Here is a 27,145-nt window from a genome sequence, read left to right as displayed (position 1 = left end):
AATAAAAGATTTTATGATGATTCAGTTTGAGAGGAACAATCGCTACGCTTGAATCATTTGTCACGTCTCTCCTGTGAAAGTAGACTTGACATGATTGTCCCATCATCCTCAATTTACATCGTGGAGACGGATGCTGAGACGAACACTAAAAGCCTTTCTGATACTGATCAACTTCACAGGCTAAACTTATTTTACTCTCTATGGTAAGGGTACACGAGTTCATGGATGACTTAATGCATGAAGAAATCATAGCACTTTTTTTCAGGAATCGTTCAACCCTCCTCTGACGCTTCTGGTTGAGAAAACGAAATGCCAATATTGAGGCTCTCAAAACAGTCCATAAACACTCAAAGCTCTTACTGGCTAGGGCTCCAACACTTTGTACGTGATAGGCTAAGGGGCAGGACATCTCCAAGCGGTTGACCAATCACTACAGAGCTGGCCAGCTAACCAATCAGAGCAGACAGAGGGGGAAAAGAGGTGCTGCAGCACAGGCAGTATGAGAGAAATAAAGAGACACTACATACTGATATACACCTGAACATCAGCAGGAGAGGACTCTTTAAAGTAGAGACACTACATACTGATATACACCTGAACATCAGCAGGAGAGGACTCTTTAAAGTAGAGACACTACATACTGATATACACCTGAACATCAGCAGGAGAGGACTCTTTAAAGTAGAGACAATACATACTGATATACACCTGAACATCAGCAGGAGAGGACTCTTTAAAGTAGAGACTCTACATACTGATATACACCTGAACATCAGCAGGAGAGGACTCTTTAAAGTAGAGACTCTACATACTGATATACACCTGAACATCAGCAGGAGAGGACTCTTTAAAGTAGAGACACTACATACTGATATACACCTGAACATCAGCAGGAGAGGACTCTTTAAAGTAGAGACTCTACATACTGATATACACCTGAACATCAGCAGGAGAGGACTCTTTAAAGTAGAGACTCTACATACTGATATACACCTGAACATCAGCAGGAGAGGACTCTTTAAAGTAGAGACACTACATACTGATATACACCTGAACATCAGCAGGAGAGGACTCTTTAAAGTAGAGACGCTACATACTGATATACACCTGAACATCAGCAGGAGAGGACTCTTTAAAGTAGAGACACTACATACTGATATACACCTGAACATCAGCAGGAGAGGACTCTTTAAAGTAGAGACACTACATACTGATATACACCTGAACATCAGCAAGAGAGGACTCTTTAAAGTAGAGACACTACATAGTGATATACACCTGAACATCAGCAGGAGAGGACTCTTTAAAGTAGAGACGCTACATAATGATATACACCTGAACATCAGCAGGAGAGGACTCTTTAAAGTAGAGATGCTACATACTGATATACACCTGAACATCAGCAGGAGAGGACTCTTTAAAGTAGAGACTCTACATACTGATATACACCTGAACATCAGCAGGAGAGGACTCTTTAAAGTAGAGACACTACATACTGATATACACCTGAACATCAGCAGGAGAGGACTCTTTAAAGTAGAGACTCTACATACTGATATACACCTGAACATCAGCAGGAGAGGACTCTTTAAAGTAGAGACGCTACATACTGATATACACCTGAACATCAGCAGGAGAGGACTCTTTAAAGTAGAGACACTACATACTGATATACACCTGAACATCAGCAGGAGAGGACTCTTTAAAGTAGAGACACTACATACTGATATACACCTGAACATCAGCAGGAGAGGACTCTTTAAAGTAGAGACACTACATAGTGATATACACCTGAACATCAGCAGGAGAGGACTCTTTAAAGTAGAGACGCTACATAATGATATACACCTGAACATCAGCAGGAGAGGACTCTTTAAAGTAGAGATGCTACATACTGATATACACCTGAACATCAGCAGGAGAGGACTCTTTAAAGTAGAGACTCTACATACTGATATACACCTGAACATCAGCAGGAGAGGACTCTTTAAAGTAGAGACACTACATACTGATATACACCTGAACATCAGCAGGAGAGGACTCTTTAAAGTAGAGACTCTACATACTGATATACACCTGAACATCAGCAGGAGAGGACTCTTTAAAGTAGAGACTCTACATACTGATATACACCTGAACATCAGCAGGAGAGGACTCTTTAAAGTAGAGACACTACATACTGATATACACCTGAACATCAGCAGGAGAGGACTCTTTAAAGTAGAGACTCTACATACTGATATACACCTGAACATCAGCAGGAGAGGACTCTTTAAAGTAGAGACTCTACATACTGATATACACCTGAACATCAGCAGGAGAGGACTCTTTAAAGTAGAGACTCTGCATACTGATCTATGAAGTTTCTGATTCATGTTGAGATACCTCAATTGTTGCATTAATCAACGGATAGCTCACGAAGTTCTGTAAGGATGAGATCATGTATTTTAATGCATGAATTCATGATTTTTTATGTACCCTTACCAAAAGTGTTACCCTTATTCTGTCCAACAAAACACAGGTAAACAAACCAGCCCAGGCTGTGTGCAATGTTGACGTGCTGCCACCTCACACCTCGAGGTAAGGGGAATTGGTGTTATTTGTGATGACATGTGTATCAAAAGATTCCACCTATTTCTCTGAACTGCTTTTTTCTAAATGCCAGCTTCAAAAGACTCGCTTGGCTACGTCACATGAAATAACTGCAGCAATTTTAGCAAAGTTCTCCAGCCCACTCATGCGTATTTTCTATCTGTCACTCTTCTTTTTAAGAGGCCGTGGCCACATAACGCCAGGGCCGACGGTTTGGCTGCGAGCACCTGGTGAGTTAAAGGAGAGGCCAGGTGGTGCACAGCTTTGACTGCCAATTAGAGCAGTGACCATGTGAGAGCAGCCCGAGATAACTTCTAATTAACAATGGACCTCAGAGGCATAACAATTAGCCTTTCCTTCACATAAACCCACATGGCAGCCCCGCTGACAAAACCTTTCTTTTTTCGGATAATACCCTACTGAGGACGAGCCAGGTGAAATAGCATGCATTATAATCTGGAGCAAAGCATTGTAAGAAAGACAATTGTGGAAATTACAGTCAAAAATGTCAAATTGCAACAGTAGACAGACCATAATATCCTAATAACAGAGTGGATTCATTACATTATAAAGTAAAAGTACTTTTTACCGTCATTATTCAAGAAAAAACTCAATTTTCTGTAAAAATATTAACTTTAAGTCAAATTAATGGAAAAATACCATCATTTTACAAGCTTATAAATACCCTAAATTATTTTAACATTAAAGATTTCACTAATATGTACATTTAAAGCAAAAAGGTACATTAATTTCTACACAAACAAGATGTTATAAATAGTGTATGTGTTGGTTAAAAAGGTTGATATCAAGGTCAAATATTAGAGATGTTTGAATATAGTTTCATGCAGCTGAGTGTCTTCGTCAATATGTATTTGATATGACATTTAAGGCGCTTTATGTGAGGAAAAGATGTTGTATAATGTATAGGTGAGTCTCTATAAGGACATTTCTCCTGACAAGGTCACACACTGCCGGACTGTCAACACGACTATAACGAGAAAAATATACAAAGGACGCTTTTTAGCAGAGTAGCAAGGGAACGATATTTGGGGAAGGGCTCAGTTTGAAAACAAAAGGATAGAAGTCAATAACACGTGCTCATAAAAACAGGAAACAAACGATTATGGTAACGATTAGATATTTGCTTTATTGCATGCTATGCCTCTCCATGAACCTCTACTCCAAATTTGGGGGCATTCTGATCATTATTTCCAGACAGGAGCCAACATTTTCACTTTATTCACCTCCAAATATCAACCAAAAAAACACATTTGAAGCAAAATATTTTCATACAACCATCCAATTAAAACACTAAAGGGCATATAATGCTCATTTTGAGGATCATATTTGTCATTTCTGCCTCTTCTGTGACTTGTTTACATGCTTTATTGTTAAAAAAGGTTGGGATTTCAGCCTTTGCAGACCATTTACATGCACACATACCTAACACAGTACAGAAAAATATAATGGGGCCTCTTTAAGTAAAGGGTACTTCTTCCGCCTCTGCTGTAACCTAACACATCCATCCCTCTTTAAAGGTACCAGCTGTAGATTCCCTTCCTCCTCTCCTCCAAAGGCACTTGCCAATAAGCATTACCAAACCAGTAGTCGCAGAAAGTAAGCCACACTGTTATTGGACAGGACTAAATGCAATAGTGCAGGCTCAAAGTGTCTGGTTGTGCTGGGGAAGGACAGCAGTCACAGGACGGCTCGCTTTGTTTGTGCAGGCAAACGTTGTTTAACTTGTCATTTTGTAAATAGGATTGCACAGATCAAACTCTGTATGGATGTCTGGGACTCAGACTGAATCTGCATAATGCTTCATTGTGCATGTAAGTGGGATCCAAACTTGCATATCTTTTCAGCAGATCTATTTCAAAAAGTGATGAAGAAACTGTCTTCCTTTGAGACAAAGCAACCGTGAGTGGTAAAATGCTCACTCATTTCCAGGTTTTAGGACTCATTCCTGCACCACTATATCTAAAAATGATCGGGCCCAGTCGTCCCAGATAAAAGATCAGGCTTTCGACTCAGAATCCGCCCCAATATTAGATATTTCCTTGTGTGTAATCATCTCCAATAACCTCGCAATTGGAAGCAGCCAAGAACAATGCGTTCTGTTTGCTCACAAAAAAAGTAAAAGGCCATGCATTCTCCACATGTGCCCAAGAGTATAAGAAGTCTGCTTATGCTTGAACAAAAAAAAAAAGAAGAATGGTGCTGAGGTGTTTCTTGGAAAAAAGCCAAGACTGTTAAGTGGAAACAGAGGGCAAATCAAAAAGCCAGGGAGAAGTCCAAGGGGAAAACTGTGAAGGGGAAAAGACAGCCTGTGACCGAGCCGAGGGGCCGGAGCAAAAAAAAGACAGTAACTATTAGTGAAACGTTCTTGTACACGCTGCAGACGCATGCAGACCACCACCCGAGGGACTGCAAGTATTTCTGCTGTTGCTGCTGCAGCCCCCGTACCAGGCGATGTTGTAAAGCCGTGCACTTACAGGCTCTGATTGGGTCTGCGATGAGCCGTGGGGATCCCTCTGTCTGGGAGCTGCGAGTCTGAATGCCAGAGCTGAATTTCTGATTACAGTAAAGCCTGTGCCCTGACGCCACGGCAGAAAGTTGGATCTTAAAGGAGAAACTTGCAAGAACTTTGAATGAGACGTTAGGCCCCCGCGTGGAAATGCTTTACGTTTCTGTTCGCGGTGGCGTGCTTTGAAGTGGAAACAGCTCTCCTTACAGCATGTCTTCATCTGGCTGGCAGCTGGTGAGAGCTACCGTGATTCATTGGGACTCTTCCATTCTCAATTGTTCAAAAAGGAACCCACAAAGGACTTCCTTCCCGTCCTCAGGAATCGTTTAAATTACAACGCATATGGAGAGCATTCGATCAGGCTGATACACATTCCTCTCTCTGAATAGCCTCCTCTCTCTTTAATACAGTAACAAATGGCAATGGCTTATGGCAGCCACAATTTCCAGATGTAATTGGGTTCCTTGATAATGGATACCACTTTCTCCACGTCTCTAAATGCTGCAGCTCTGTCCCCCCCCCCCCCCCCCACCCCCACCCCAACCCCCAAGGTCACGCCATGCAATCTGATTGGAGGCGCGATGAGGAGCTAATGTATTCTACTTGCTTATTATTTATAATGACATGGAGAGGTTTCAGTGGAAAATTAACCGCTGTGCTGCAGACACCTTCATCAGCAAATGAGGTGACATCCCATGCAAAACACACAACAGGGGGGATCATTTCATAAACTCCTAACCTGGTGATAACCCACCTCTGGATATTACACTGACAATCAAACACATTAATGTTTGAGCAAATGAAAAAGGATTTCTGGCAGAGGAAAGTGCTGTTTTAGTTATTCCTGGATACACACACACACACACACACACACACACACACACACACACACACACACACACACACACACACACACACACACACACACACACACACACACACACACACACACACACTCTATATGTACAGCTCTGTCCTCTGCACATCTGCTGTATGTTCAACAGTTGCTGGAGCTTAAGTCCACAGCTGAACACAGCACATGGTGTGTGTAGTCCTTTTGAAGTCTGAGCAGAAAAAAAGCCATGGAATCAAAACCAGATTTCAAAGAGGAGAGGAGAGAAGTTACTTTCCCTCAACAAGACACTACAGTATTGGCTTCTTTCTGACTGAAAACACAAGGGAATAAAGACACATGTGCACATAAAGCAGGGGTTTAAAGACAGAGAAACACTTCCAAAGAAGTCCACACCCCTTATGCATGTTGCTTTCTATTCGACAGGTAAGTATTTTGCAGCTTTTTACAGAACAAAGTAAAAGTGCAACACCTTGTCAGCATCACTTTAAGACTTTAAGCCTCCGTGCACGCTGCTCTGTTTGAGGATTAAAAACTCAAATTTGACCGAAAGGTGACACCAGTGTTATTCTACGGGCTTGATAAGCACGCTTTGTGTCTGCATGTACTCACTTGGAGGAAGTGAAGCCCGGGTTGTCCGCGAAGTCCCGTTATTTCCGTGCGGAGAGGCGGCAGCGGCAGCTCCACGGAGAAAGGAGAAGCGCGACGCAGCGTGAAGGGTCCAATTTAAAGGGGGAAACAAGCACCAAACTGGCAACCTCACATCGTTAAATTTAAAGAAAAGAGAAAACACAGGGAGGAGGTTTTTAGACCCCTCCTGGAACATGCACATCCAGCGCGTTTTCCTGCAGGAGGAGGCGGAGGACGCGGAGGAGGAGGAGGAGGAGGAGGATGGGAACACCGATGCTCGCTCCCAGGCAATGAGAGGCATGCATTCTAATTTCTGAGCGCTGACCATGAGGGGCACTACGCTGCTACGCCCCTCAGCATCCTCACACACATCAGGATGTTTTGATGACATGCATGACCAGGTCCTGCTGTTAAACCCTGCAGGTTGAGGCAGCAGGAATCAACAATAAGCTCCTATACTGTAACACCTCTCTATGTATGGGGCATGTGGCTATCTCTTCCTCTTACTGAATCTGCGATGGTCAGCTTTGAGAGTTTGGATGATACTTCTTAGTGGAAAGTAAACTTTAAAAAAGGCTAATTTGTAGGGGTAATCTGTCTGTCATGCCTCATTGTAAACACTTGAAGTGAGTAACCAGCTTGTGAAGGTTTGCGGGGGCTAAAGATTGTTATTGTATTCACGTGTAGCGTCTTTTTAAATGGCTATGTCCTTATTAATAGCAATTACACACACCAAATGCTCCCCTTTTATTCTTATTTCTGAGTTTAAGTCTTTAACAGAAGGATTGAACATTCATATCCTGCATTATATTTACATTTTATTCCTAAAAACACGGAAAACATTTGTATTTTCTTGGCAGTTTTCAGTTTTTTGTGAAAAATAAAATATATTTCTGCCAAAATGTTGAACTCTAAATACGAAATGACTCTGAGAATATTAAACCTGACTTCACCCATTTTTTAAAATAGTGTTTCGAAAATTCATGCCCCCTTGCACATATTTGATAAGGAAAAGAAAACTGGCTCATTTTCAAATGTGAACATGACAAACAGAACCTGTCCGAATAAAAGTCATCTGAAACCAAAGCCCAGCCTGCTCTGATTGGTTAGCTCTGTTGTCCACCCCTTAGCCTATCACGAGTTGATTGGTCTCTCGTGTAATTGGTCGGTGTTTCCCCCTGTGTCTTTGTTAGCTCGTCATCACAACCACTGATCACTCTTCTCCCTCGTGGGTTCCCTTCTCAGGTTTTGAGTTTCAGCTTTTGGGTCCATCTGTGAGAGCCAGACTCAAAGGATGCAAAGTAATGCAAAGACAAACATAGCGATATCATAATGCTCTGGAAGTAAACAAAGGAGTCCAGTGGAGGCGTTTCAGCTAGGCAGGGTGGGGGGTAGGGGGGTGGGGGGGGACTTCCTCTGGAGTGAACACAGGGATTTTAGCCTTTGCAGACCATTTACTCCAACCTATAACACACTACAGGAAAGGGACCTCAAAAAGCATGATAGGCCTCCTTCAGCATGCATAGTGACTAATACTAATTGATGAAATCTAATTCCCTGCATGCCCCCCATGATCTTCCTCAGGGTACAAATATAGTCCATAAAATGACTGTATTTGTAGACTTCCTCTCCGTGTGCTTACTGGATAATACGGCTCATTTCCTGCGGGGCTGCTCCTCTAATGTGATGACGGAGGTTACCTGCAGTGGGTCTAAGCTAAAGTTACTTAGCTTTAATAGCCTCAGGGCTGCAGAGACCTGTTGGTCAGATTTATTCCCTCAGCTAGGTGACTTCTTACTCCCCCAACCCCCTGAGGCTTTTACAGCCGTTTGTACTTTCTATGGCATGTGGCTGATTTACACTGAATCTTAAGTCGTCCGCAACACATCATTTGTCGGCCTTTATTCGTCTTAAAAAAGTACACTGAAGGGTTTTTCTTGGCCAGTGTTGGAAACTGTTTTGTTGGCGGCGCATTGACGGTGAATAAATGTATTATTCCTGCCTCTGTCCTCACAAAGCCTGAGTGTGTGATTGAAGTTGACTCGCCAATTTTGTAAAAAAACATGAAACATGCCCACGGTTCCTCTGAAAAACAAACACATCTCTAGGTAAAGATATTTGCTGACTTCACACAGGAAACAGAATAGATTGACCCTGTTTGAAACCAATAAGAAACATACTGTACTCAGACAATGACAGTTACACAATAATGAGGAAATAAAACCTGACTTTTTTGTATGGTTCATCTTGATTTTCCAGTGATGTGAGGTATGTGTTTCATACTCAGAGGTCCACCCTGGCTGCACTGATCTCAAATAACAAACATGTTCAATAATTAAAACCCAATATCTTGTTTTAAGGGAAGACAACAAAGGGGCGATTTCGACCCCCTGTAGAAACAAACCTGATGAATGCACAGCCACTCGTGATCCCAGGCTCAGGGCTTCTTCCTATGAGCTTATAAATATAAATAACAACGCTTGACTGAAGGTTGATTTAGTTGCAAACACTATGCAAGTAAAGGGAATGGCAAATTGGGAATGTTTTTCAGTTCAGCAGCATGTTAAAACAAGGCCTCGCACATAATGTGAAAATAAAAATGAACAAACAAAGAAATTAAACCACAACTAACAAGTCGAAACACGATTACAATGAAAGATGTCCAATAATAAACACTACGAAGTGCCAAACTACAGCTTACACAATTTAAAACTTGGATATTATCTATAATAAGTTTGCAAGGAATATCATATTGCATTAAATATGCAGGTAACATAAGAAGAGAAGTATTCATTTATTCTTTATGAAGGACTTTGTTTTTGTTCCAAAATACAATGCATTTATCAAATGAAGCTAACAACGCTGCAGTTCTTATTCCAGCCTTAAATCTAAATATCTAATTCTGTGAAAAAGACCAGATCGAGCTTACTAGAAACATCTGTATGACTGCGAGTGCTGCACAGTGTACGTTCCTTATGTCAGCCGCTGTTTCCTTATCTGTTTGGTAATCCTCTTTTCATTTCACGACTTATCTATCCATTCAAAGTCATTTTTCTTTATGAGCCAGGCGAGTACCGCATGTGTCGCTTCAAATCGGTGAGTCTCTGCTAAATGCTGATTGATTGGCATCTGACACGAGCAATAGTGATAACCCTTCTCAGCCATCGGATAAGAGCCATGTTTCAGAAGGGCAACTGTCAATTACTACCGGGTCGCCGCCTCAGTTTGCAGGTTGCAGGGAAACTGATTGCTCCTGCACAGCAGAGTCTGTTGAGGCAACAAGACCTCTTGTTTAGGTTTAGGGAAAGGTCGTAGTTTGGGTCAAACCGGGTTTCTGTGATGAGAACCTGCAGAGTGGGCAACACATGTCCTTAGTGCTTTTCACGGGTTCGTTTCAGACCAACAGCCCTTTGCTGAATCCCCAGTCCTACAATGATTTCTTAGTCCATGTTAGTAGTAGTAGCAAAAAAACTCCTTTATTAGGTTTTGGATCAGACTTAAAAACATATTATATGTGTTGTTCCAAATATGAGACAAAGGTTGGTCATGAGTTTTATCTTTTGTCACGGAAATCAGTTGTAAGTTAGGGCGAGTGTTGGCCAGCAGGTTACAGCCGTGGTTTTATTTGGCCGTAGATTAGAAGCCAAGACAATATTTTTAGGTCTAAAGTCACTATAGTGCAGACCAAAGGGTCCCAGGGCACAGGGATACATCAAAGGCATTGCATGAGTCCAGTGTACTGGATCCTTAGTATGTATACTTTATCAAGAAGACTTGCAGAAAAGGCAGTTCAAGGTTTCAGAAAATAAAAAAACACATGACGTTACGCCACCACCGCTAAGCTAACGGCGGCTAATGTTGGGCTATAAAGGAACTACAGCACGGTCACATGACTTCACGTCACCACCGCTAAGCTAAAGTAGGCTAATGTTGGGCTATAAAGGAACTACAGCACGGTACCATGACTTCACGTCACCACCGCTAAGCTAATGGCGGCTAATGTTGGGCTATAAAGGAACTACAGCACGGTCACATGACTTCACGTCACCACCGCTAAGCTACAGGAGACTAATGTTGGGCTATAAAGGAACTACAGCACGGTCACATGACTTCACGTCTCCACCGCTAAGCTAAAGGAGGCTAATGTTGGGCTATAAAGGAACTACAGCACGGTCACATGACTTCACGTCACCACCGCTAAGCTAAAGGAGGCTAATGTTGGGCTATAAAGGAACTACAGCACGGTCACATGACTTCACGTCTCCACCGCTAAGCTAAAGGAGGCTAATGTTGGGCTATAAAGGAACTACAGCACGGTCACATGACTTCACGTCACCACCGCTAAGCTAAAGGAGGCTAATGTTGGGCTATAAAGGAACTACAGCACGGTCACATGACTTCACGTCACCACCGCTAAGCTAATGGCGGCTAATGTTGGGCTATAAAGGAACTACAGCACGGTCACATGACTTCACGTCACCACCGCTAAGCTAAAGGAGGCTAATGTTGGGCTATAAAGGAACTACAGCACGGTCACATGACTTCACGTCTCCACCGCTAAGCTAAAGGTGGCTAATGTTGGGCTATAAAGGAACTACAGCACGGTCACATGACTTCACGTCACCACCGCTAAGCTAAAGGTGGCTAATGTTGGGCTATAAAGGAACTACAGCACGGTCACATGACTTCACGTCACCACCGCTAAGCTAAAGGCGGCTAATATTGGGCTATAAAGGAACTACAGCACGGTCACATGACTTCACGTCACCACCGCTAAGCTAAAGGCGGCTAATATTGGGCTATAAAGGAACTACAGCACGGTCACATGACTTCACGTCACCACCGCTAAGCTAAAGGAGGCTAATGTTGGGCTATAAAGGAACTACAGCACGGTCACATGACTTCACGTTACCACCGCTAAGTCCTAAAATGATTTATTTTTCTAAACTACATGTCTAGTAGTAGTTGCAACAAAAGTACTTTTAAAAAAAGTTAAATTTTAGAAAATATTAAATGTATTGTTCCTAATGTGAGACATATCGAACGATATCGAATACAGGTTAACAAATATACTGAATTAAAGTTAGTTTACATTTGAATACTCTATAAGACCAACCTGCTACTAATAAAATGTAAACATTGGTTAATACTTAGATTATACGAGTGTGCAAAGGAGTTACAGTTCTTTTAATGAACTTTAAATGCAATGAGAAGCAGTGTAAGAAAGATGTGAAGGAATGAATGAATATGTTTTATCGGAAGTTAAAAAACTGAGTCTGGTTAAGAAAAAAACGAACAGTTATGTTTGGTTATAATAAATCCCCCTTTTTACTCATAAATTAGATTTGAAAAGCAAGACGTCACTACTGTCAGCCCGTTTCCTCAGAGGCTCAGCTCATGATGACGTGGGTTACATACATCTTAAATTACAGTGCATTACCCTTTGTAGGTATAAGTGCTAACAATGGACGACAACAGCCTGCCCTGGGGCCCCGGGCCCTCAAGGCTCCTGGATGCCGCCGTTTGCATGCAGATGAGTTCCTCGTTTCAAACAACATTTGCTCTCCGGTTGAGATTTGCATTCTGTCTTAGGTTCAACAGATGGGTGGCCACTGGGCCGCATGGAAACCTGACAGGCCAGCTGAACATACAGGCAGGAGTGATGGCTGCTGGCAGTGTGTGTGTGTGTGTGTGTGTGTGTGTGTGTGTGTGTGTGTGTGTGTGTGTGTGTGTGTGTGTGTGTGTGTGTGTGTGTGTGTGTGTGTGTGTGTGTGTGGAGGTGCAGACAACATGGTGGAGCTGGGAGTACAGGCGATGGAAACGGAGCTTGAATTAAAATGATGCTTTTTGCTTTTGGCAACATGTGTTGGTGATGGTGGTGCTCGTTGCCATGGTGTTTTGCTTCAAATGGATCCAGTGGAATATGATGTTGTGTATAATATGAATTCAAATGGGTTTTGTATTTAACAACTGGATTTTATGTCGATGCATTTACAGTGATGAACTTAATTTACCATCAGCAGAAAAACCCCTTTAAAATTATGCCATTCAGCATAATCATCTTATGAATATTAATACACCACTATGTATTTTATAACCTGTGTTACATACTGTAGTACATCGTGCATATTTTTACTTTTACTTCACATTTTTTATGCAAATATCTTTATTTTATTGGAATATTTAGCTTTTGTTAATATGTTTGTTTAATATTTATATAAATATTTTAATTTCATATTATTTTATTTATTTATGGACATTTTATTTTACATTTCTTATCTTTATATAAACATTTTATTCATATCATTTTTTTTTTCATTCTAAAATAGAGCAACTGCCATGAACTAATTTCCCCCAGGATAAAAAATCTGATTCTGATTATAATATATACATCAAATATATTTTAGGTTGGACAGTCTTTTCTATAGAAATGTGTGTCATGAACCTTTTGTGTAAACATAGAAAAGTTGCTTTGGAGGGTACTTACCCAAAAAGTTTTAGGAACTTCGATTAACTGCTTCATTCTTATATTGACAGACCGGACTGATTTATGTTCCAGTGGCGTGCCTTTGTCCCCAGGTCATGAAACTTTAATGTAGGGGATAATGTCAGCTCGTAATTACAAACAATGTGGCGAGATTGGATTTGTGCAGCGCAGCCAACATGACTCTGAAGGCCAGACTACCAATCGATACCGCGAACATTAACAATTCTCTCCAAATTCTCGCCTGGAGATGTTCCATTAACAGTAAATGGAAGGCAGATTTTGTGGTCTCACTTTGTCAGTATTCTGACCTCAAAATTAGTTTGAGCTTTTGTCACGGCGATCAGTTGTAAATCAGTGCGATTGTTGGCCAGCAGCTTACAGTCCTGGTTTATTTTGCCGTACATTAGAAGCCCTGACAATATTTGTAGGGTTGTCTAAAGTCACTATAGTGCAGACCAAAGGGTCCCAAGGCACAGGGATGCATCAAAGGTATTGCATGAGTCCGGTGTACTGGATCCCTAAGTGCCCAGTCCTTAGTATGTAAAAAAGGCAGTTCAAGGTTTCAGAAAATAAACAACCCTAGACTTGGCGTAGGGTTTAGAGAGAAGAAGAGATGCTCTTCAACAAGATTTACTTTATTAAGAACACTTGCAGGAAAAGTGGTTCAAAGTATAGATTGGTGCTGTGATGATGTATTTGTGTAAGCCAACCCGATCTTAGCCCTTGACAAAAAGCATTGGGATTTTTCAATAGGATTTCGGTTAATTGCAGAAAATAAGCTTTACGGCCAACACACGTTGTTTTCAGCAGGATAATCTCCACATATTAACACCACTTCATGATTTTGAAGTGTAAATGCAATCTCCAGGAATAAAATCTAACATTAGGCTATAAATGAACTACATGAAAGCCACCACCGCTAAGCTAAAGCTACAAAGGAACTACAGCACGGCCACATGACTTCACGTCACCACCGCTAAGCTAAAGGCGGCTAATGTTGGGCTATAAAGGAACTACAGCACGGTCACATGACTTCACGTCACCACCGCTAAGCTAAAGGTGGCTAATGTTGGGCTATAAAGGAACTACAGCACAGTCACATGACTTCACGTCACCACAGCTAAGCTAAAGGTGGCTAATGTTGGGCTATAAAGGAACTACAGCACGGTCACATGGCTTCACGTCACCACCGCTAAGCTAAAGGCGGCTAATGTTGGGCTATAAAGGAACTACAGCACGGTCACATGACTTCACGTCACCACCGCTAAGCTAAAGGTGGCTAATGTTGGGCTATAAAGGAACTACAGCACAGTCACATGACTTCACGTCACCACAGCTAAGCTAAAGGTGGCTAATGTTGGGCTATAAAGGAACTACAGCACGGTCACATGACTTCACGTCACCACCGCTAAGCTAAAGGCGGCTAATGTTGGGCTATAAAGGAACTACAGCACGGTCACATGACTTCACGTCACCACCGCTAAGCTAAAGGTGGCTAATGTTGGGCGTGACGTTTAGGCGTCTCATTAGGACACTTCTTCGCAACTGTGGTTTTTCTGACACATAGAAGCTTCAGACATTCACAAGTGCGGCATTTACTGACGTATTGTTATGTAGAAGAACAAACCATGGAAATCTCTTTAGCTTGTGTTTGAAGTTTAAACTGTACATCGCGCATTAGATAAAGCAAACATAATTCATCCTGAGGTAGGAATGTTGGCTGATTTTTAACATCCTCACAGTGAAGAACTTCAGTTTTTACTCTGAGAGTCTGATACCAGATTGAAGTACAAATCCAATCAAATACCATGTTCTGCACTGTAAGACTGTGTGGAGCATCACGATGAAAGACTCTCACAAGAATGTGTTTTTTTTACACCTTAGAGTGTGATGCATGCTGGGCTTCAGCTCCAGTATCTGTGCAGCAAAGAGCGATATCTCCCAGCGTGAGGCGTACAGCCCTCTGGCAATATCCTCCTCACATAGAGCCAAGGTCACTCTGCTAACTACGGTATCTCATCTCACAAAGCAAAAGGATTACCAGTTTGTTTGGCTACTCTCCGATGGGGAAGCTTCCTTCAATATCGCTCGACCCTCCATCATGAAGGGCTGTCGACTCGGAGGTTGTGCGGCCTTCGTTATTGACTGTGTAAAGTGTTGCTCTCACTTTTACTGCCTTCCAGATGCACACCTGATTACACCTGTGGAAAAATGATGCTTTATGGCTGTTCTCCAATGAAGGGTGTCTCCCCTTCTCCCACTCATGCGTTATATCCTGCAACAGTGTTTTCATATTCACTGCTTCCTGTCATGATCAGTCTTGGAGCCAGGATGATAGAAATGGACTTTAACGATGTGGTAAAAATGAGCTAGATATCACTGTGGAGGCATGAGATTTTGTTGCAGCATTACATCTGTGATGCGGGAGGAAAAAACTGTCAAATAATCAAGCGAAACTTTCAAAATGAGCCTCACAGCGTCCAACAGCTCGAGGTTTGTGCACACTATAACAAATACATGTGTGTTATTATTAATTGCCTTATTGGCATGTGCATGTTTTGTGGCTCTGCAGCCATGGACAATTAGGATTAGTCAGTGCCAGATATGGAGTTTTGAGTGTTGCGGACCTGATTTCTGCCTTCAGCAGCAGGTCCACTTGAAAGACCCCAGGAGTATTTTTACAGAGCGGGTTATCAATTCACGACTGCCACGAGAAAAATTATCTCTCCGCTGGGAGATGCCGTTACTTAAAATCTTTGTCCAATTATATAACGCTGGCAGGGGCAGCATAGGCAAGACATGCAGGTTGACGGGCAGCCTCTGAGAGCTGGGGATTTTATCAAAGTGTTTGCAGTCACATGAAATATTTTGCTTCTGAGGAGAGATGAAAAGCAGGGTCTCTGAAGTGGGTGTCCACATGTGTTTTGTTGATGTAAAATCATAATCAAAAGCATTAAGAGCGTTGTGGGTGAAAACAAATATGCAGCCTGTGGAGTCCATTTAGAAACTTTCTCTTTGTGTCATTTTGTGGAAATTGATTCATAGATGCCCTTGCTTTTGATCTCTCTGAGTAGCTTTGTTGTTGCTTCTATCCACTGTTGTTGGTTTGTGAAGCAGCCTTGCATCGCAGCGTGGGCGTCAGATAGGTTATTGACATGCTTTGACACTTGCCACGTCTTAGTCTGGTTTCAAATTGATCGTGCCGAACGGAGCAAAGTTCATGGGAACATTCAAGACTTGTTTGAAAGCGAGGCTGAAATAAAAAAAAAAGGATTAAAAGTCCAAATAAACCCTGCGAATAGTTTGCGGAGGCTGCTAAGTGTTGTTGTGGAGATAGAAAGGATGTTTGTCCTTCAGGATGGAGATGAAGAAAAGACCATGGTCTCATTAAAATCAAAAACATGAATCCCCCTGGGAGCATGAATGTGCTCTTATGGTAATCTGAAGTTATATTATGGCACAGTTGCGTGAGAGGAGGACATTTCTGAAGGATTGTGGTTCTAGAGTAAAGCTCATGTACTTTCCAATAAGGGATAGGGTCTATCCTCAGGGGAGCAAATGAGGTCAAGGATAGAGAAGGATGGCAATACTTAGGAGTGAGTACTAAGGCACAGTGGTGCTAAATGCTAACTACTACATGGAAACATGTTAACCATAACACTGTTAGCATGCTAATGTTTGTTCATCTGTATGAACCACAACACCAATCTGAGACTGTCATTAATTCTGAAGATGTTTAGCGAAAAGCAAAAGTGATGTGTTGACTCGATGACGATACTAGACAAAAAGTCAGGGAACCACTAAAGTTATCACAATTAATTCAGAGGATCTTTGGATGATTTCGGTGCTAGATCAACTCATCTACTTTCCAAATATGGAGAGGGTCTATCCTCAGGGGAGCAAGTGATACAGCAACTTTGTAAGGCAGGACTTGGTCACAGTGGTGCTTTCACTTCATGCTGACGTACACATGCAATTATGCATGCAATGCTAACGTGAAGAAGGTATTACGTTGGTTCTGTATGTAAGCATGCTAACGTGCTAATTTGGAATAAACACATTAAGAGTTGAAACTGATGTCAGTGTAAATAATCCAAATTCATTAGTCAAAATATATTTGATTGATTTGCGATGAACTATACAACTTTAATCAATTGAAAGCTAGTAATAAAATCAGTTCAATGAGTAGGTTCGTAGAGAACATGGTGTGGGAGTATTCAAATGTTATTCAAGTTAATTGGTTGAATGAGCAGGTACGTCTTTTGCTTTCCACTTCTTACAATAGACAAACATCTTTTTGAGATTGCTGCCTGGTGGATAGTTTCAGTTTTTTGACAGACTGTAGATGGCAAGAGGCTTGTATTGATAGAAACAAAAACCCCAGGGACACACACAAACACAAACACCCACATACCTGAGGTTCAAGAACAACTGTGTGAGGACTCTGGGAGGCTCACAACCTCTCACCTTCTCCACCAGACTCTCCTCTTCCTCCCTTTCTATTTTCTGCGTCTTTTCCCAGACTGTTTTTCTTCCAGACTTCTTAACTGGAGTGCAGCGGTGTTGCCAAGGTACTTACGGGCTCTTTTGCCGGATTGCTAAGAACTTCAAAGTGTGTTTGACATGTACACTCGGGAGGCCCGCGCCGGGATTGAGTGTGTCTCACGCTGAGACCTGAAGACGATCCTTTAAAGCGCAGTGTGTACTTTACGCTATTAACATTCAAAGGAGCTCCCACTTGGCTCACTCTAACATGGCTTCTTTGAATTAAATATGTGTCATCACTGTCACCACCGCTTCAATAATATAATGTGGCTTTTACTGTCGGACTGACGAGGTTGCATGGCCTACATATCAATTAAGAAACTCATTCTGGCATTTCATTTGACGTTTGACACACCTCCTCGTTGTCCCGGCTGCCATGTTTGTGTCGGTGCGTTTTAATTTCACGTGGCTTTTGTTGAAAGAGCAAGCAAATGTTTAATAAGAGGGAATTTTTTTTGTGTTTAATTTAGCACTTCCTTCCGCAGAACCTAACAAGCCTTCTTGGAAAAGACGTTCAATCCTCTCACTGCGCTGGAGAGCTTTTTCCATTTCAACATGGTACGTTTTTCTGGCTTGTCTTTTTATATGAAACCACTTTTTACTGTCGCAAGTCACAACACTGAATTCGAGACGGAGCTCAAGAGGGCTTTAAAATATGAAAAGTGCACTGAGAAATGGATAAAAAAGCTTGAATGAGTAATGAATTCAATCGACAAGAAGATCTACTTAAGGATAAATAAATAAAGACAGCGTACCGGAACCCAAACAGCAAAAACAGGTGGGAAAAGGGAGGCATTATTCTATGACTGGAGGATAAACACAGCAGGAAAAAATGGTCACTCTTCACTTGATCCTCTTTCATCCCCCCTAAACTGAAAACATAACACAAGGAGTGTTTGAGCAAAGCCTTCAGCAGTGGGACAAATGCAGGTATCAGCAAAAAACGGCTCGACATCGTTTGACAAGGAGAAGGAATGTCAAAGATCATGAATAAATCCTTCAGTCGAACGTGTGAAAACTGCTGAAATACTGTAGTTCTGTTATGTATTGCATTCATAGATTCTCTCTTATGATGTTGAGGGATCTGCTTTATGTTTGCTAAAGGGAGGACGGTCGTCTGGTCTCTGCTTACTTTCCTGCAGGAGCAGATTAGCATGAGAGCTAACAATGTGTGCATTACCCTGGGTGTCTCCTGCTGTCCTAATAGCATTACAGAGGGGATTGGGCTACCTGATGGCTGCTGATCATAATGAGTTCAGACCAATGTGTCAGCGTGAGCACCAACCAGATCTGAGAGGCACAGAATATCTCAGATCTATTGCATTCAGGGGCGCAACATTATTATTAAAGAGAAGAAAAAGAATGAACACTAATGGGAGCAGCAAGACCGACAGGAAGTAAACACTAAAGGGAACAGCAGAAGAACACAGACAGGAAGTAAACACTAAAGGGAACAGCAAGACAGACAGGAAGTAGACACTAAAGGGAACAGCAGAAGAACACATACAGGAAGTACACACTAAAGGGAACAGCAAGACAGACAGGAAGTAGACACTAAAGGGAACAGCAGAAGAACACATACAGGAAGTAAACACTAAAGGGAACAGCATAAGAAGACAGACAGGAAGTAAACACTAAAGGGAACAGCAGAAGAAGACAGACAGGAAGTAGACACTAAAAGGAACAGCAAGACAGACAGGAAGTACACACTAAAGGGAACAGCAGAAGAAGACAGACAGGGAGTACACACTAAAGGGAACAGCAAGACAGACAGGAAGTAGACACTAAAGAGAACAGCAGAAGAAGACAGACAGGAAGTAAACATGAACGGGAACAGCAGAAGAACACAGACAGGGAGTACACACTAAAGGGAACAGCAAGACAGACAGGAAGTAGACACTAAAGGGAACAGCAGAAGAACACAGACAGGAAGTAAACATGAAAGGGAACAGCAAGACCGACAGGAAGTTAACCGTAAAGGGAACAGCAGAAGAAGACAGATAAGAGGTAGACACTAAAGGGAACAGCAGAAGAAGACAGACAGGAAGTAAACATGAACGGGAACAGCAGAAGAACACAGACAGGGAGTACACACTAAAGGGAACAGCAAGACAGACAGGAAGTAGACACTAAAGGGAACAGCAGAAGAACACAGACAGGAAGTAAACATGAAAGGGAACAGCAAGACCGACAGGAAGTTAACCGTAAAGGGAACAGCAGAAGAAGACAGATAAGAGGTAGACACTAAAGGGAACAGCAGAAGAACACAGACAGGAAGTAAACATGAAAGGGAACAGCAAGACCGACAGGAAGTTAACCGTAAAGGGAACAGCAGAAGTAGACAGATAAGAGGTAGACACTAAAGGGAACAGCAAGACAGACAGGAAGTAAACACTAAAAGGCAACAGCAGAAGAAGACAGACAGGACTGGGTCGGTATGCAAGAATTAGGAAGAAGGATGTCCTAGCCACTTTGTTGGATTGACAGTGATCACTTGACTTCCTTCCTGCTCCATTACTCTTCTACATGCTCTCTTTCATAACTCACCTTGGAAGTGTGCTTTTTGTAAACACCTCTACGGTAATTACAGCCGGCTTTGGGAGGATTCGAGGCACTTCCTCCTCAGATGCTTGCATCGTAAGCATGCCCATTAGAGGTAATTGGATTATTTCTACCCTGTTTATCTCTTAATTCCCCACATCTGTATTTTGGATGAAGGAGACGCTCGGGATTTCACCGAGGGGTTTATGGGAGTGTTCCCACAGCGGTGTCTCATCCCTGCGCTGTCAGTCTCAGGGGGAACTAAAGCACTGAATATGGGAAATTAAAAACAAGAAGACACGGGCTTATGCATCTGCTATTATTCAAGGCAAAGCAGGGACATTTTCACGCTTTAATGGGGACTATTTGACAGTGATCATTACCCTGCAATCAAACAAGAAACTCAAATCTGCTCAGACATGAGGCAGCAAATCAATGCGCTGAGAGAACGCAATCCAAAGACATTGATTTCTTCGGGTGTTGAATTGATCCGTCGGCTCTAAAAATAGTCTTAGCATAACAAATCGAAGCAAAGAAATCCATTTCTGTTGCATTAATTTACTGCCTCTCTTGATGGGATAAAAAACTGTGTTTTCGAATTCTTTTTTTCTGACTTTGTATACCTGCATATTTCAGCTTCTTGTCCACAAGTGTGAAAAGCAATCCCCTCGCAGCATGTAATGTTGTCACGCTGCTTGACTTCCCACTTCACTGGAAGAAGAGTACGAAGCGAGACCTTGCAAATAAAATGTCCCTGAGAAATACATGAACACACTGTTTGATTCCAGTACTGTTTATACAGTCTTTGTCTCTCATTAGTTGAAAAAGTTCCTCCAGTGCTTCGATGCTGCTGATTAATTATGCATTTAGACTCAAGTGGAAAAAGCAAGCCTCTACATCACAATAATGAATTAATGATCTGCATTTGCAAGATTGTCATGTGCGCCCTACATTTGTCTCGCAATTGTTTCATTGCATTTGAAGCTTGAGAGGAATAATTGTGCTCCCAAAGTGTGTTCCGACACTGAACATCGATCCTCGGTGCGATGTGCTGAGAGACTGCGGCAGGGAAGGGTTGTGCTTCGGGGCATGTTGCAAAACCCTACCTTAAACAGTCCTCTTCTTACACAATCCAACAGCAGTCAGTCTTCCTCCCGCTCTGCCTCTTCCCATTTCATTACTTAGCTCCATGTCATTGTCACTTATAATAAGGATCCAGATCTGTGCACATCACACACTGCTCCGCTGACCTTTCCTCAAAGTGTGTGTGCATTGTGTGACAAATTCAATGCTGCGTGATTTCTGCCCATTTTCTGAAGCTGGAATTAAAAAAAGGAGATTGCAAGGTTGTACATATTGTCAAGAGGGACAAAGGGAGAGGCGCTGCTTTACATCGGCTACATCTTTCTCTTTCAACCTTCGCAGACCTTGAAGTGCTATTCCTGCATGACTGGCAGCGAGAAAATAGTCTGTAGTTTAGGACGGCAGTCTCAAAGAGATGTGAGAGTGGGGGTATCTCTTTTTCTCTGAGGTCCTTCTCTGCATAGTGATGTATAAGTCCTGGTGAGTCACAATGAAAGCCCAGGACACATTGTTTATTAAACAGAAATGAGCTTTTATGGAGTTTGTTGTGCCCAAACTGTGTGAAATATGTACTTTAATAAACATTTGTGTCTTATTTTCTGACATTACATTGTTCTGCTGTCTTATTTGAACTGATAATGCATTTAAATAATCAAAGGATTGATCATTTTTGACTCCTTATCATTGAAAAATATATCAAAATGGCTATGATGTGATTTTTCTAAAGGATCTAAAGTAGATCTATAGTGATTTTGATAATATTTTGATTAATTGTGCAGCCATAAGGGATGCAAACTGTTATTTATAGTGCCCTTGCTACTTTATTCACTAGCCTTTTTATCTGTACTCTTTCTTTGCTGTAACAATGTCAATTTTCCCAGCTAAAAAAATGTCTGATTCTAAAAAAAGAAAGCCATTTCAAAATAATATGACGGTGTAAACTCCAGGTCAGGGCAACACGCCGCACCTCAGTGAAAGCACAGCTCACGGAGAGAACTCAATCCACCTCTAATGTCGCTCTCACTCATTATAAATAGCATCTTCATCGGTTCAGCAGTCAACTGATTGTATGAATTACATTCCCAGGAGTAATAAAGCCATTTGCATCGCCCCGGTTTACACAGCGGCGAAGAGAGACGTCCATTTCTTCCTCTCTCTCTTTCTTTCTGCTGCAGTGCACAGCCTCAGTGCTTCCCATCAGCCCGTGCTCCATCCTCACAGGCGCCACAGCTGTCCCCGTGTCCACCTTCACTTTGTCAAAGTGCTAATTCAACACCCATACAGGGTCTCAAATTGAGACTTCTGTATTTAGATTTGCTGTTTTGAGTGTAAAATCTGAAGCTCCAGTCAATCCTGGAATATTATACAGAGTTGAATCCCGGGGCAAATGCACGTTAAAGGGTCTGACTGTAATGTCTGTTTCCCGGTTTCCTATCTTACATATTTGTCCTTGTTGAGGTTGTGAATGCAGCTGCTGTATCCTGTAAGTGTGTCCAAATGCAAAATATGGTGGAAGTGTGGAACAACATTACACTACACTACACAACAACGGCCATCTTGGCTACCTAGCGGAAGTTACGCAACAAGCCGCCATTGTGGTTGCTTCGGTAAACACTGCACGGTACGAATAAAAGTAATACAGGTGGTTTTTCTTTGACGGTTTAAGCAACGTACCACTATACTGGTGTCCAAAAGAAGCCCCCGTAAGTGTCATTGGGTTAATGGAGCAGTCTGTAAGGATTTGCTACTGATAAATGATCGTTGCTAGCTAGCTAACTGTAGCGATAGAACTTCCGATGAGGGCTAAAGAGAACTGGATGCATTGTTGGGAGACAGGGCCTCGTTCAGACCTATGAAAGTTGCCTCAGTAGAGCACAAGAATATCATCCTGGGACCTTCCGGTGGACTTCCGCATGCATTTCCTTTTTCCTTAAGCCCCGCCCCCAATCTGCACCACCAGTCTTGGATCATTCAAATGAAAGAAGAAAAATAACTCCAGATTTAAAAAATGTAAGTATATAATGATTTAAATAAGGGCTATTCAAGTGTCGGTATTGGATTATAGATTTTCCCTCCCCAAAAAATCTATTTTCTAATGTCAGTCAATGGTAAAAAGCAGTTTTGCGCCCAATGGCCTCACATGACCGAACACAGAAGGTGTAGTACCACCGTTTGGCCACTATGGAAATTTGCTTCAAAGTCTAGTGCTCTTCCTGGGGGCTAAGGGCAGATGTGTGTGATTTTAGACACTATGCTACATGGATGAAATTCCCACAAATGGTAGTGTACTAAGAAGAGTATCCGACTTGAGTGACAGTGTCTCCTGTACCCGCCACAGCCTGATGTAATCTCATTAGACATCAAACCGCTGGACCAACAACGTGAAACCTAATCCGATGTGTAACCCTGGCTTTGTTCTTTTCTATTTGCTCCTGAAATGGGTTTTCACAGATGGAAGGCGCCCAGGTGCATGACCGGCCATCTCTACGCTTTAGCTCGGCCGTGATTCAGTGACAGCTGTGGGATGGATGTATGACTGGAGGCCCAGGTGATCCACACAACCAGACCTGTCAACACATCCAATTTTGATGTATAGTGTTTGTGGGAGTGAATGAAATATATAATTCACAGGGTGTATTAAGATGGGCAGTTCGCCTGCATGCCTATATTGGTTTTCTCGGTCTGATATAAATGAAACATTGCTCTCTTTTTCTCTGTGAGTATGTCAATCAAAATGCTCAGTGGAACTTTATATTCAATTGCTGCATGGCCCTTAATAATATCCCTATGCAAAAGCACCAAATTATGGATTAAAAGTTTTAAATACTACATTTTACTTTAAAAAAGTGTGCTGGTTGCGATGGAGTCTTATCTCACTGCGGGATTACGTAATCAGGATCGAAAAAAGGTATTCCCTTATCCCTGTCTTTCCCTTGAATATGTAATCAGATTACTGTTATACTTCGAAATAATAATAATAATAATAATAATAATAATAATAATAATAATAATAATAATAATAATAGCACCTTTCATGCACAAAGCAGAACAGCGTGCTTTACAGAACAAGAAGAAAACACAACAGCAATATTAAAATAAATAGAGAACCAGATCAGGGTTTCCGTGCAGGGTTGGAGCTGGTAAAATGTATTAAAAAAAACCAGTAAATTTAAAACCAGCCGGTCAAAATGTCCGGTAATAACGCTCATACAAAAGTTAGATAACAGGCTCTCCCTACACACTTGCATTACTGGCGCTGCCCCATGACATCACCGTTCACAAAAGTCGAGGACTGCGTCGGGTCGATGATCGTGTTGCTTTTAGTCTTACGAAGCCAGACTGAATTAAAGAACTACTTCTCAAACCTTGTGCTTCTCTCCAGAGTGCCGTGGATCATTGTTTATTAACTACTCTGCAGTGCTGCTGGTCCACCGGCGTTTAGTCTGCTGTCCGCTGCACAGTATTCCCTGTCTGACTGTCACACGAGCAGCTGATGCATACACCCCATCCTGCATGTGTTTCAGTCTGAATGGAAGCTGTTTGGCATCACGACGCTGTGATGGAAGTTTGTCTGGTATAAGACGGGTGATGTTTGAAGAAACACACTCCTCAATGTCAGTTTCGGTAATTTATTGACAAGGATGACGACACCATGAATGAGTGGACGAACGTCTCAACTCGAGGCGGAGTGAATGAACAATGTTTCAACTAAAATGGCCGCTCGGCACTACCGGGTCAGAGCACGGCATAACCGGGCAGCGACAGCAGTGACACTGCCCTCTAGTGGCCGGCGATAAACTCTTCAATGTTAGCATAGCAGCCGAAGCTAATCTGACTACTTTGACTACTTGTTGCTGTCTTATTGTGGCCTAAACCGGCAACAACAACAACAGCGATATATTTTACCGGCGAGGAACCAGAGCTTAATCAGCCTCTAGTCTAGAAAAAAAACGTGTTAACATTATAGTTGCTTTTGTAACATCTGTTATTGAAACGTGACCGCTAAGTTTCAATCTAGCAAACTTCGGATATATAAGGAACTGTTTGACAACACCTATAGCAACACTCTACATGACTGCCATGATCATTCCCCACCTCACATACTGTATGACCAGATGGACCCAGGTGTATAGCACAGCATTAAAGCCTATCCTATCACTTCATACACAAGCTCTCAAAGTTTTGGACAGAAAATCGAAAGCTATACCACCATTGCAAAATCCTGGACAAACACAACCTGCTCAGCTGGGAACATCTTTTAAAACACACTGATGCATGTCTCAGTTTTAAGATTATAAATGGTAAGGCTCCCCCACCACTCTGCACTTTTATACAGCAGAAAAACTCAAACAGCAGAACCACAAGGCCGGCCCTGAGAGGGGATTGTGTAGTCCCTCTTAGGTCCAGTTCCTTTGGTAAACTGTGCTTCTCTGTGAGGGCTTCCCAACTTTGGAACACAATACCAATGCAGATAAGGAATAGCTCCTCCTGTCACACACTTTAACCACTCTTTGAAGAACTGGCTTTTAAGCAATCAAAAATGTGGACACTTAACTGCATAGAATGACAGTATTTCATCTGTTTGCATGTTTGTGTGTTCCTATTGTTATGTTGTTGTTTGTTGCTGTGTGTAGTTTGTTGTTGTTGCTGTGTGTAGTTTGTTGTTTAATGAGAAAAAAGTAACTAGGGGCTTGGACTGGGAATCGTAGTGTCGCCGGTTCAACTCCCCGAACAGATTTGAAATATGGAAAGTGGACTGCTACTTGGAGAGGTCCCAGTTCACCTCCTAGGCCCTGCTGTGGTGCCCTTGAGCAAGGTACCGGACACCTCCAATCCCCCCTCCCCATTGCTCCCCGGGCGCTGCACAATAGCTGCCCACTGCTCCTAGTACTAGGATGGGTTAAATGCAGAGGACCAATTTCACTGTGTGTGCTCTGCTGTGTGTATGTATGTGACAAATAAAGAGGGTTTCATCCTCCGGTTCTTCTTCTTCTTTTTATTTCTCTTGTCTTTTTGTGGTTGTTCGAACATCTTGCCAAAGGACTACAGTTGAAAATTAGCCTGCTGGCTAACACTGGCACGGCATTTCAAAATAAAATAAAAATGTAAAATAACACACATATATATATAAATACGAATAAAGACAGTAAAACATGGACAGTGATACCAGTGGGAACATGGAAATTAAAAGCCATATTAAAAAGGTTTTTAAATTGACTTTTAAACATTTCTAGGGAGTTTGCTGTTCTGGGATCCACGGGGAGGCTGTTCCATTGAAACACGTGCGTGTTGGGGATTACTAGCCAGATTACAATGTTTCTATAAACTGAAAAGACTTCTATTGTGTTTGTTGTAAGAAGAGCAGTTTTTAGTTCTTCTCTGTAAGCTGTCCGGGACATAGAACATTGAAACGCGTTGCCACAACTTGTTTTTGGTTTTTCATATCCTGTCATTTCAGATTCCCTCCAGGCTCCTGGAATCAGCCAATCCCCTCACCTGCTACTCATTCCCTCATTAGCCCAACAGTATATATACCAACTCCCTCTCACTTGTCCTCTGCCAGATTGTCTTGTGTGTTTTGCCAAGCTCTCCAGCATTTCCAGTCATGTTTGCCAGTTGGGGTCTTGACGGGCCTCTCTTTGCTTCCAAAAAAAAAGAAACATTTGTGGAGATCAGAGTTGAATCACATGAAATGTATTAATGGATACAGAATGCAAGAAATGAACTTTTCTGCTTCAACTTCCGTCTAATAACTCACACACCTGTGTCCAATTGCCATATAAGGGCATATGGACATGCTCGTCATATCCCCAACATCGCACATTTGAAAAAAATAGACTTTTAATGAACTTATTTCTCATCTAGATAAACACCTACATGTTCCAAA

General features: G+C 42.1%; 1 protein-coding gene across 1 annotated transcript in view; it reads right to left on the bottom strand.

Annotated features, from left to right (window-relative positions):
* LOC134874981 (CMP-N-acetylneuraminate-beta-galactosamide-alpha-2,3-sialyltransferase 1-like) overlaps positions 1-6,807 on the bottom strand; it is a 61,300-nt gene extending 54,493 nt beyond the window's left edge. Inside the window, exon 1 of the mRNA XM_063899307.1 lies at positions 6,585-6,807. The gene's annotated coding sequence lies outside the window, so the exon portion shown is untranslated. The remainder of the gene's footprint in view (positions 1-6,584) is intronic.
* Positions 6,808-27,145: the final 20,338 nt, after the last annotated feature.

This window comes from Eleginops maclovinus, chromosome 13 (assembly GCF_036324505.1).
Source record: "Eleginops maclovinus isolate JMC-PN-2008 ecotype Puerto Natales chromosome 13, JC_Emac_rtc_rv5, whole genome shotgun sequence".
NCBI classification, from domain to species: domain Eukaryota; kingdom Metazoa; phylum Chordata; class Actinopteri; order Perciformes; family Eleginopidae; genus Eleginops; species Eleginops maclovinus.
The sequence above is the reverse complement of the archived record's forward strand: the minus strand, read 5'-3'. Positions and strand labels throughout refer to the sequence as shown.